General features: G+C 54.3%; 3 non-coding genes across 3 annotated transcripts in view; all 3 read left to right on the top strand.

Moving 5' to 3' along the window:
* The first annotated feature begins 3,294 nt into the window (after positions 1-3,294).
* On the top strand, positions 3,295-5,187 carry LOC126317173 (small subunit ribosomal RNA). Its single transcript, XR_007556453.1, has one exon. It is a non-coding gene; the product is annotated as a small subunit ribosomal RNA (ribosomal RNA).
* Positions 5,188-5,542: 355 nt separating this feature from the next.
* LOC126317162 (5.8S ribosomal RNA) lies at positions 5,543-5,697 on the top strand. Its single transcript, XR_007556443.1, has one exon. It is a non-coding gene; the product is annotated as a 5.8S ribosomal RNA (ribosomal RNA).
* A 188-nt stretch (positions 5,698-5,885) lies between these two features.
* LOC126317281 (large subunit ribosomal RNA) overlaps positions 5,886-7,500 on the top strand; it is a 4,222-nt gene continuing 2,607 nt past the window's right edge. The window contains exon 1 of the ribosomal RNA XR_007556551.1: positions 5,886-7,500. This exon is cut by the window's right edge and continues 2,607 nt beyond it. This is a non-coding gene — a ribosomal RNA (large subunit ribosomal RNA).

A 7,500-nucleotide genomic window follows, 5' to 3' on the forward strand; every position in this document is an offset into this window, starting at 1 on the left:
ACTTACACTGCACCTTAACCTAAGTTACACTGCACCTTAACCTAAGTTACACTGCACCTTAACCTAAGTTACACTGCACCTTAACCTAAGTTACACTGCACCTTAACCTAAGTTACACTGCACCTTAACCTAAGTTACACTGCACCTTAACCTAAGTTACACTGCACCTTAACCTAAGTTACACTGCACCTTAACCTAAGTTACACTGCACCTTAACCTAAGTTACACTGCACCTTAACCTAACTTACACTGCACCTTAACCTAAGTTACACTGCACCTTAACCTAAGTTACACTGCACCTTAACCTAAGTTACACTGCACCTTAACCTAAGTTACACTGCACCTTAACCTAAGTTACACTGCACCTTAACCTAAGTTACACTGCACCTTAACCTAAGTTACACTGCACCTTAACCTAAGTTACACTGCACCTTAACCTAAGTTACACTGCACCTTAACCTAAGTTACACTGCACCTTAACCTAAGTTACACTGCACCTTAACCTAAGTTACACTGCACCTTAACCTAAGTTACACTGCACCTTAACCTAAGTTACACTGCACCTTAACCTAAGTTACACTGCACCTTAACCTAAGTTACACTGCACCTTAACCTAAGTTACACTGCACCTTAACCTAAGTTACACTGCACCTTAACCTAAGTTACACTGCACCTTAACCTAAGTTACACTGCACCTTAACCTAAGTTACACTGCACCTTAACCTAAGTTACACTGCACCTTAACCTAAGTTACACTGCACCTTAACCTAAGTTACACTGCACCTTAACCTAAGTTACACTGCACCTTAACCTAAGTTACACTGCACCTTAACCTAAGTTACACTGCACCTTAACCTAAGTTACACTGCACCTTAACCTAAGTTACACTGCACCTTAACCTAAGTTACACTGCACCTTAACCTAAGTTACACTGCACCTTAACCTAAGTTACACTGCACCTTAACCTAAGTTACACTGCACCTTAACCTAAGTTACACTGCACCTTAACCTAAGTTACACTGCACCTTAACCTAAGTTACACTGCACCTTAACCTAAGTTACACTGCACCTTAACCTAAGTTACACTGCACCTTAACCTAAGTTACACTGCACCTTAACCTAAGTTACACTGCACCTTAACCTAACTTACACTGCACCTTAACCTAACTTACACTGCACCTTAACCTAACTTACACTGCACCTTAACCTAACTTACACTGCACCTTAACCTAACTTACACTGCACCTTAACCTAACTTACACTGCACCTTAACCTAACTTACACTGCACCTTAACCTAACTTACACTGCACCTTAACCTAACTTACACTGCACCTTAACCTAACTTACACTGCACCTTAACCTAACTTACACTGCACCTTAACCTAACTTACACTGCACCTTAACCTAACTTACACTGCACCTTAACCTAACTTACACTGCACCTTAACCTAACTTACACTGCACCTTAACTGTCACATGTAACGTCACAGGAATGTAGCTTTGCCTAACAGCAACCCTCTGAACATAGTTCACTGCTTGGATCCTCTGGTGTCATGTGTATTTCTCGATGCCATGGTGCGTACCCTCACGTAAATGTCTTTCGAGTGTTGCGTACTTTCTACACAGTCCCGCTAACCACTGGAAGGGTGTAACGCTACAGAACGACTATCGCCCTCCCCTCCTGCCCTTCCAAGCTGGTCGGTCAGGCGTTTGTTTGTGAAATGAGCCTTGCAGCTGTTCAGTTGCATTCGGTTGTCGATGCAGTCAGTGTACGTTGTGGTACGGCCTGTGTGGACTGTCCGCTGATGTACGCGTAACCCACACTGATCATCCGTCGTTACGTACTGAGTGACATAATGTGGCACATGCTTGACCGTACACCGGCTGCGCCCTACAATGGCGAATCATAAGGGCCATATGTTGTGCACGATGCTACTTGTCTCGTCTCCCCATTACAGCGAGATTGCACTGTTTTACGCCGTACAGACATGTGGTAGGTACGGACGAAAGTATTGCATGTTGGCCCCCCTCCCTCTGCCGGGAATCAGCGTGAGCCGTCTGTTGATGTAGCGACGAGGGTTTTCCTATTTAATCGTATTGCCCCACACAACATGATACCACGGTGGACCGCGTTCCACATCTGCGACATGCTACAGAGGCCGGTTGACAGTCGACCGCGCAAGGGACATTGCACACGTGCGCGGACCATCTTCCACGTGTTCTCTCGTGTACATGCCGTAGTGTGTATGTGGGCTGATGTAGCGTGTCGTGACACATAACATGCAGGCATGCCAGAATCGTAGATTTCGCAAATGTAGATTGACGTATACGTTTGCTGCCAAAGATCCGCAAATGAACTGGAAATCAGTTGTTGAGCGGTTGTTCGCGCTGCAGGTGCATCGGTGATAGCGACGATCGGTACATCTGTGAACCGGTTGTTTCGGCGGTACCCGCCATGCCCCCGAACCTGAGTTGGCCATGTGGGTATGAAGCGATACGAGGCTGTGGCTTGGTGGGACAGTCCCCGGCCGGTGAGGGGGGGCCGCCCGGCGTGCTGGCCGCGCGCTGCGTGAGCGCACGCACTACAGCCGGCTGGTGGGGGGCGCCCAGTGGCAGGAGCGCCGGCCGACGGGCCCGGCTGGCGTCCCAGCTACGCGCCGGCGCACCCGGCGCGCGGCGCCAGGCGGCCAAAGTGGGTTCTGCCGAGCCCGGTGCGAAGCGCGGTGGACATCTGCAGTGTGCTGGTCCGATTGCGGACTGTGTGCGTTGAGGATGCGCCGCCGCCCGGCACTCGGCGTCGCGACGCCGTCTGCTGCTCGGTCGCCCCCGGCGGTTCTCGCAGGTGGTTTGTATCGCAGCTCTGCGGACGTGTTGGCGCGTGCGCTGTGCTGGGAGAGTTCGCTTCTGCACCCAAGTGGGGCTTTGCCCTTCTGTGGCGCTGGCGTTGGAGCTGCCGGTCACCGTAGGTGGCGCGTGTTGTTTCCCGCCGGCAATGCCACGACAGCACGCTCCCGGGCCTCTGTCGGCAGCGGCAAGCTCAGTTGGGAGCACGGGTGTTCGCACTGAAAGCGTCTACTCGCCTATCTCCGGGCGATTGCGCCTCTCTCGAACCCGACCAAGTACTTAGGACGGCGCTGCGCGCCGCCGGGACCTGAGAGGGTTTCGAGGTGTATCGTGCAGGGGAGCTCAGCCTCCTCCTGTTTGCAGAATAATTGAGCGGACGCTTGCGTGTTCGCGCGGGCCCTCGGGACACACTCCCGGGCGGCCGGCTGCTCAGCTCTCGTTGACGCAGCTCCCTGGTTGATCCTGCCAGTAGTCATATGCTTGTCTCAAAGATTAAGCCATGCATGTCTCAGTACAAGCCGCATTAAGGTGAAACCGCGAATGGCTCATTAAATCAGTTATGGTTCCTTAGATCGTACCCACGTTACTTGGATAACTGTGGTAATTCTAGAGCTAATACATGCAAACAGAGTCCCGACCAGAGATGGAAGGGACGCTTTTATTAGATCAAAACCAATCGGATTGGCTCGTCTGGTCCGTTTGCCTTGGTGACTCTGAATAACTTTGGGCTGATCGCACGGTCCTCGTACCGGCGACGCATCTTTCAAATGTCTGCCTTATCAACTGTCGATGGTAGGTTCTGCGCCTACCATGGTTGTAACGGGTAACGGGGAATCAGGGTTCGATTCCGGAGAGGGAGCCTGAGAAACGGCTACCACATCCAAGGAAGGCAGCAGGCGCGCAAATTACCCACTCCCGGCACGGGGAGGTAGTGACGAAAAATAACGATACGGGACTCATCCGAGGCCCCGTAATCGGAATGAGTACACTTTAAATCCTTTAACGAGTATCTATTGGAGGGCAAGTCTGGTGCCAGCAGCCGCGGTAATTCCAGCTCCAATAGCGTATATTAAAGTTGTTGCGGTTAAAAAGCTCGTAGTTGGATTTGTGTCCCACGCTGTTGGTTCTCCGCCCGTCGGTGTTTAACTGGCATGTATCGTGGGACGTCCTGCCGGTGGGGCGAGCCGAAGGCGTGCTTGCGCGTCCCGAGGCGGACCCCGTTGAAATCCTACCAGGGTGCTCTTAGTTGAGTGTCTCGGTGGGCCGGCACGTTTACTTTGAACAAATTAGAGTGCTTAAAGCAGGCAAGCCCGCCTGAATACTGTGTGCATGGAATAATGGAATAGGACCTCGGTTCTATTTTGTTGGTTTTCGGAACCCGAGGTAATGATTAATAGGGACAGGCGGGGGCATTCGTATTGCGACGTTAGAGGTGAAATTCTTGGATCGTCGCAAGACGAACAGAAGCGAAAGCATTTGCCAAGTATGTTTTCATTAATCAAGAACGAAAGTTAGAGGTTCGAAGGCGATCAGATACCGCCCTAGTTCTAACCATAAACGATGCCAGCCAGCGATCCGCCGCAGTTCCTCCGATGACTCGGCGGGCAGCCTCCGGGAAACCAAAGCTTTTGGGTTCCGGGGGAAGTATGGTTGCAAAGCTGAAACTTAAAGGAATTGACGGAAGGGCACCACCAGGAGTGGAGCCTGCGGCTTAATTTGACTCAACACGGGAAACCTCACCAGGCCCGGACACCGGAAGGATTGACAGATTGATAGCTCTTTCTTGATTCGGTGGGTGGTGGTGCATGGCCGTTCTTAGTTGGTGGAGCGATTTGTCTGGTTAATTCCGATAACGAACGAGACTCTAGCCTGCTAACTAGTCGCGTGACATCCTTCGTGCTGTCAGCGATTACTTTTCTTCTTAGAGGGACAGGCGGCTTCTAGCCGCACGAGATTGAGCAATAACAGGTCTGTGATGCCCTTAGATGTTCTGGGCCGCACGCGCGCTACACTGAAGGAATCAGCGTGTCTTCCTAGGCCGAAAGGTCGGGGTAACCCGCTGAACCTCCTTCGTGCTAGGGATTGGGGCTTGCAATTGTTCCCCATGAACGAGGAATTCCCAGTAAGCGCGAGTCATAAGCTCGCGTTGATTACGTCCCTGCCCTTTGTACACACCGCCCGTCGCTACTACCGATTGAATGATTTAGTGAGGTCTTCGGACTGGTACGCGGCATCGACTCTGTCGTTGCCGATGCTACCGGAAAGATGACCAAACTTGATCATTTAGAGGAAGTAAAAGTCGTAACAAGGTTTCCGTAGGTGAACCTGCGGAAGGATCATTACCGACTAGACTGCATGTCTTTCGATGTGCGTGTCGTGTCGCGCAACACGCTACCTGTACGGCAGTAGCCGTGCGCCGCGTGCGGAACCACGCGTGCCTCTCAAAACTAGCGCAAGTGGTGTTGTGTGGTACGAGCGCTGAAGCTCTGGAGCGGCTGGCCTGCGGCACCTGGCGCCTGGCGCCGGTTTTGAATGACTTTCGCCCGAGTGCCTGTCCGCTCCGGTGTGGAGCCGTACGACGCCCATCGGCCGTCGGGCCGTTGGACACAAAGTAATGGAACAGGGGCCGTCAAACGCCTCAGTCCCGCCTCTGCAACTGTCTTGAAAGAGACGGTGGAGAACTGAAAAGATAAAGATCACCCAGGACGGTGGATCACTCGGCTCGTGGGTCGATGAAGAACGCAGCAAATTGCGCGTCGACATGTGAACTGCAGGACACATGAACATCGACGTTTCGAACGCACATTGCGGTCCATGGATTCCGTTCCCGGGCCACGTCTGGCTGAGGGTCGGCTACGTATACTGAAGCGCGCGGCGTTTGTCCCGCTTCGGGCGCCTGGGAGTGTCGTGGTCGCCTGTGTGGCCGGCCGCGTCTCCTTAAACGTGCGATGCGCGCCCGTCGCCTGGCGGTTCGCATACCGGTGCTTTCTCGGTAGCGTGCACAGCCGGCTGGCGGTGTGGCGTGCGACACCTCGTACAACGACCTCAGAGCAGGCGAGACTACCCGCTGAATTTAAGCATATTACTAAGCGGAGGAAAAGAAACTAACAAGGATTCCCCCAGTAGCGGCGAGCGAACAGGGAAGAGTCCAGCACCGAACCCCGCAGGCTGCCGCCTGTCGTGGCATGTGGTGTTCGGGAGGGTCCGCTACCCCGACGCCTCGCGCCGAGCCCAAGTCCAACTTGAATGAGGCCACGGCCCGTAGAGGGTGCCAGGCCCGTAGCGGCCGGTGCGAGCGTCGGCGGGACCTCTCCTTCGAGTCGGGTTGCTTGAGAGTGCAGCTCCAAGTGGGTGGTAAACTCCATCTGAGACTAAATATGACCACGAGACCGATAGCGAACAAGTACCGTGAGGGAAAGTTGAAAAGAACTTTGAAGAGAGAGTTCAAAAGTACGTGAAACCGTTCTGGGGTAAACGTGAGAAGTCCGAAAGGTCGAACGGGTGAGATTCACGCCCATCCGGCCACTGGCCCCCGCCCTCGGCAGATGGGGCCGGCCGCCCGCGCGGAGCAATCCGCGGCGGGGTCGTGTCCGGTTGCCTTTCCACTCGCCGCGGGGTGGGGCCGTTCCGGTGTGCGGTGGGCCGCACTTCTCCCCTAGTAGGACGTCGCGACCCGCTGGGTGCCGGCCTACGGCCCGGGTGCGCAGCCTGTCCTTCCGCGGGCCTCGGTTCGCGTCTGTTGGGCAGAGCCCCGGTGTCCTGGCTGGCTGCTCGGCGGTATATCTGGAGGAGTCGATTCGCCCCTTTGGGCGCTCGGGCTCCCGGCAAGCGCGCGCGGTTCTTCCCGGATGACGGACCTACCTGGCCCGGCCCCGGACCCGCGCCGCTGTTGGCTCGGGATGCTCTCGGGCGGAATAATCGCTCCCGTCAGCGGCGCTTCAGCTTTGGACAATTTCACGACCCGTCTTGAAACACGGACCAAGGAGTCTAACATGTGCGCGAGTCATTGGGCTGTACGAAACCTAAAGGCGTAATGAAAGTGAAGGTCTCGCCTTGCGCGGGCCGAGGGAGGATGGGGCTTCCCCGCCCTTCACGGGGCGGCGGCCTCCGCACTCCCGGGGCGTCTCGTCCTCATTGCGAGGTGAGGCGCACCTAGAGCGTACACGTTGGGACCCGAAAGATGGTGAACTATGCCTGGCCAGGACGAAGTCAGGGGAAACCCTGATGGAGGTCCGTAGCGATTCTGACGTGCAAATCGATCGTCGGAGCTGGGTATAGGGGCGAAAGACTAATCGAACCATCTAGTAGCTGGTTCCCTCCGAAGTTTCCCTCAGGATAGCTGGTGCTCGTACGAGTCTCATCCGGTAAAGCGAATGATTAGAGGCCTTGGGGCCGAAACGACCTCAACCTATTCTCAAACTTTAAATGGGTGAGATCTCCGGCTTGCTTGATATGCTGAAGCCGCGAGCAAACGACTCGGATCGGAGTGCCAAGTGGGCCACTTTTGGTAAGCAGAACTGGCGCTGTGGGATGAACCAAACGCCGAGTTAAGGCGCCCGAATCGACGCTCATGGGAAACCATGAAAGGCGTTGGTTGCTTAAGACAGCAGGACGGTGGCCATGGAAGTCGGAATCCGCTAAGGAGTGTGTAACAA

The sequence above is a fragment of the Schistocerca gregaria genome, unplaced genomic scaffold, assembly GCF_023897955.1.
Source record: "Schistocerca gregaria isolate iqSchGreg1 unplaced genomic scaffold, iqSchGreg1.2 ptg000623l, whole genome shotgun sequence".
Lineage (NCBI taxonomy): Eukaryota > Metazoa > Arthropoda > Insecta > Orthoptera > Acrididae > Schistocerca > Schistocerca gregaria.